Raw genomic sequence first — 5,191 nt, 5'->3', positions numbered from 1 at the left:
GAACTCTGTCCTAATTGTTTGGGAAAGAACAATAGAGGAAAAAGGCAAGATCCCTGTCCTCAAGGAATTTATAGTCAAACTGGGGAGGCAGGGGATCTATCTATCTAGTCACCCTACCCAAACCCCTGGTGACCATACCCAGCCCTCATGAAATACTATGGATAAGATACATTTTACTCTCTGAGAAGCAGTGCTGCCTAGTGGAAAGAGCACAGGCCTGGGTTTTAGCTCCAGCTCTGCCATTTCTCTGCTGTGTTACCTTGGGCAAGTCACTTAAATTCTCTGTGCCTCCATTTCCTCATCTGTAAAATGGGGATTCAGTCTTACTCCCTCCTACTTAGACTGTGAGCCCCATATGGAACAGGGACTGTGTCCAACCTGATTATCTTGTATCTACCCCAGCACATAGTATGGTCAATCAATCAATCAATCAATCATATTTATTGAGCGCTGCTTACTGTGTGCAGAGCACTGTACTAAGCGCTTGGGAAGTACAAGTTGGCAACATATAGAGACAGTCCCTACCCAACAGTGGGCTAAGGACCCAACAGTCCTTGACCCACAGTAAAATGCTTAACTTAAATGATTAGAGAAGCAGTGTGGCTCAGTGGAAAGAGCCCGGGTTTAGGAGTCAGAGGTCATGGGTTCTAATCCCGGCTCTGCCACTTGTCAGCTGTGTGACTGTGGGCAAGTCACTTCACTTCTCTGGGCCTCAGTTCCCTCATCTGTAAAATGGGGATTAAGACTGTGAGCCCCATGTGGGACAACCTGATGACCTTGTATCCCCCCCCACACAGCGCTTAGAACAGTGCTTGGCACACAGTAAGTGCTTAACAAATGTCAACATTGTTATTATTATTAACAAATACCTTAAAAAAGAATCACCCTGGTGAAGATCCTTGAGCCACCCTATGCTGGGCTATATGGTTGCCTTGAGTCTAAGACTTCTACTTAGGGAACAGTCTGTACAATGAAGAAGAGTCGATATCTGGTAAAAAGGAAATGATAACAGGTCATATGGTTGCTCTCAATCTGGGGACTACTTTGGACTTATATTATTTCTCAGCCTTTTCCCTAAGCAAAGCTCTCAAGCAGCCACTTGGCATATCTGTATGACTTTGGCTAGCCAAATCCTCAACTGGGCCCTGACAATCCTAGGCCTCAGTGGTTATAAATATTACCTTGCAGACCTCATCTTTGGTATTCTTTGATGTGATCTTTCCAATATGTACTTAAATCCAATATTTGAACATTATCTAATTTGGGGACTTGGGGCCTACACAATTCTGTTGAATCTTGGATGTTGGTCTAGCTCTTAGTACAGTGCTCTGCACACAGTAAGCGCTCAAGAAATATGATTGAATGAATGAATTCCATTTTTTTTTAGTAGTCTTAAATATAGGGTGGCTGATTTTGACCCTCATACAGCAGCAAATCTGCTCCAATTTTGATCCAGCAAAAGAAAAAAATATCATTTGAGGCTAATACTGTGTGTGAAACCAGGCCTTGTCACTGGGTTTGCATTCATTCTTTCAAATAACAGTTCAACTCATATTGCTTCAACGACTTCATCTATGAAAATGACTTATATAACTGCCTCACCAGCCCCAACCTCTCATCTGCCTTCAATCTTGTATTTCATCCTGCCTTCAGAATACCTCTCACAAGACTCTCTGGCATCTTAAATACAGTGAGTCAAAAAAACCCAATTTTTTGTCTTTCCTCCAAAACCGACTTCTCCTGACTTGCCAGAACAGTTGTTAGCATCAACAACAACAACAATGATGGCATTTATTAAGCGCTTACTATGTGCAAAGCACTGTTCTAAGCGCTGGGGAGGTTACAAGGTGATCAGGTTGTCCCACGGGGGGCTCACAGTCTTAATCCCCATTTTACAGAAGAGGTAACTGAGGCACAGAGAAGTTAAATGACTTGCCCAAAGTCACACAGCTGACAATTGGTGGAGCCGGGATTTGAACCCCCTGACTTCTGACTCCAAAGCCCGTGCTCTTTCCACTGAGCCACGCTGCTTCTCAGTTCTCTCCCTCTCAGAAGTTCTCAACTTTAGTGTCGTCTTTGATTTCTCTCTGCCTTTCAACTCAAATATTCAGGCTGCGTTTAAATCCTGCTGGTCTGTCCTCCACAAAAACCCCCTTCCTCCCCCACCTTCAGCCTCCACACTGGTCCAAGTCCTCAGTACCTCCTTGCTTGCTTGTTTAATGCAGCAGGCATCCTTTTGGGGCTCTCCTTTTTAATTCACCCTATACTCAGCCAACTAGATAATCTTCCTGAAATGACATTCAAGCTCCGCCACTTGTCAGCTGTGTAACTTTGGGCAAGTCACTTCACTTCTCTGTGCCTCAGTTACCTCATCTGTAAAAATGGGGATTAAGACTGTGAGCCCCACGTAGGACAACCTGATCACCTTGTAACCTCCCCAGCGCTTCGAACAGTGCTTTGCACATAGTAAGCGCTTAATAAATGCCATTATTATTATTACCTCACACCCCTCCAAATCATCCAGTGGCTCCCCATTTCTCCCTAAAACAAACAAAAATTCTTACCCATTTGGTTCTTAAAAAAGAACCACCCTGGTGAAGATCCTTGAGCCACCCTATGCTGGGCTATATAGTTGCCTTGAGTCTAAGACTTCTACTTAGGGAAGAGTCTATACAATGGAGAAGGGTCGATATGAGAGATCATATAATGTGTCTCTATATGTTGCCAATTTGTACTTCCCAAGCGCTTAGTACAGTGCTCTGCACACAGTAAGCGCTCAATAAATACGATTGATGATGATGATGATATAATGTTGGATCGGGAAACTTTCAGTTTGTTTTTTTTTTCCTTCTTTTTAAATAATCAGCTAGGCCGTACCCTAGCTCTCCCATCCCCTGGGTCCCTTGGAGCACCCGAGATTCCTTTTCGGTCCTTCCCCACTGGGTTTTCCATGCCACCGGCTGCCGAGGAAGCCCACCTCCGCCCACACGCACTCTGCCAAGCAAGCATGGTGTTCGCTCTGTAAAAGATGAGCGGCTCCTGGACAAAGTCCCCTCCAATGGTGGCCCACTGCTCAGCTGCTCCCAATCAAGGGATTGCCAGGCGGTTGAGCCCTGCCCCTTCCCTACCCTTTATAAAGCCCCAGGAGGATGGGTCTTCTCTCATCTGCTGCCTCTTCAGTACCTTCCCAGTGCCTGCCCTCCTCTCTGTGTTCCCAGGCCATGGTGAGTGAGGGTAGGGGACTTATTTTGACGAAGCTCCACAGCACTTATGTACAAATCCATAATTTATTTATATTAATGTCTATCTCCTCCTCTAAACCATAAGCTCACTGTGGGTAGGGAATGTGTCTGTTATATTGAGAAGCAGCGTGGCCCAGTGGAAAGAGCCCGGGCTTTGGAGTCAGAGGTCAGGAGTTCAAATCCCGGCTCCGCCAACTGTCAGCTGTGTGACTTTCGGCAAGTCACTTAACTTCTCTGTGCCTCAGTTCCCTCATCTGTAAAATGGGGATTAAGACTGGGAGCCCCCTATGGGACAACCTGATCACCTTGTAACCTCCCCAGCGCTTAGAACAGTGCTTTGCACATAGTAAGCACATCATTATCATTTATGAGAAGCAGCGTGGCTCAGTGGAAAGAGCACAGGCTTTGGAGTCAGAGGTCATGGGTTCAAATCCCAGCTCTGCCACTTGTCAGCTGTGTGACTTTAGGCAAGTCACTTAACTTCTCTGGGCCTCAGTTACCTCATTTATAAAATGGGGATTAAGACTGTGAGCCCCCCTGTGGGACAACCTGATCACCATGTAACCTCCCCAGTGCTTAGAACAGTGTTTTGCACATAGTAAGTGCTTAATAAATGCCATTATTATTATTATTATTATTATTATTATATTGTACTCTCCCAAGTGCTTGGTACAGTACTCTGCATAAGAGCACTCAATAAAAATGATTGATTCATTGATTATTTTCCCTCCTACTTGGAATGAGAGTCCCACATAGTTCAGGAATTGCATCCCTCCTGATTAACTTTTGTCGACCCCAGGGCTTGAGTAGTGCTTGACACATAGTAACAGCTTAAAAAATACTGTTAAAACTAAAACAAAAAAAGGTAAGGGTTAACAGTTTAACAGTCTAAAGATAACAGTTTTAAGATAACAGTTTAAAGATAGGCTCATAAGTCCCATCGTGGGGAGGAGGGAGGGCATGGGATGAGTATTAAGTTCTTAGAGGGTGATTAAGACAAGATGACAAGAAGACTGGTTTGATGAAAACAACTAAGTACAAAACTACTGGTAAGCAGCGTGGCTCAGTGGAAAGAGCACGGGCTTGGGAGTCAGATGTCATGGGTTCAAATCCTGGCTCTGCCGCTTGTCAGCTGTGTGACTTTGGGCAAGTTGCTTCACTTTTCTGTGCCTCAGTTACCCCATCTGTACAATGGGGATTAAGATTGTCAGCCCCACGTGGGACAACCTGATCACCTTGTATCCTCCCCAGAGCTTAGAACAGTACTTTGCATATAGTAAGCACTTAACAAATACCACAATTATTATTATTATTATCATTATTAAAATTGATCAACATCACCTAAATAGGAACACACGAAAACCTATGATGTGTCCAACGCCGACAAAGAAACATGTATAGCCAGTGATGGGATGCAAAAGCTGTCATTTATTCAACAGTATTTATTGAGCGCTGTGTGCAGAGACTAATAAAAGCTTGGGAGAATATAATATAATAATAAACAGACAGATTCCCTGCCCACAATGAGTTTACAGTCTAGAGGGGAATTTTGTATGCTCCCAAACACTTATGCTGTGTACACCGGAAGCGCTCAATAAATACAATTGATTCACTGATTGAAGGGATTCAGGGATAAGCTTACTGGAACCAAACCCAGCACTACTATTATTATTATCATTATTATTATTATTATTATTATTATTGTTAAGTGCCATCGAGTCATTTCCAATTCATAGTAACTCCGTGGATATACTTTCTCCAGAACATCCTATCCTCTGCCGTAATCCACAACCTTTCTAATGGTTCTTCTGTTTCTTCTTTCTTAGAGAAGCAGCATGGCTCAGTGGAAAGAGCACAGGCTTGGGAGTCAGAGGTCATGGGTTCTAATCCCTGCTCCGCCACATGTCTGCTGCGTGACCTTGAACAAGTCACTTAACTTCTCTGGGCCT

The sequence above is a fragment of the Tachyglossus aculeatus genome, chromosome 1 (assembly GCF_015852505.1).
Source record: "Tachyglossus aculeatus isolate mTacAcu1 chromosome 1, mTacAcu1.pri, whole genome shotgun sequence".
Taxonomy (NCBI): Eukaryota; Metazoa; Chordata; class Mammalia; order Monotremata; family Tachyglossidae; genus Tachyglossus; species Tachyglossus aculeatus.
The sequence above is the reverse complement of the archived record's forward strand: the minus strand, read 5'-3'. Positions refer to the sequence as shown.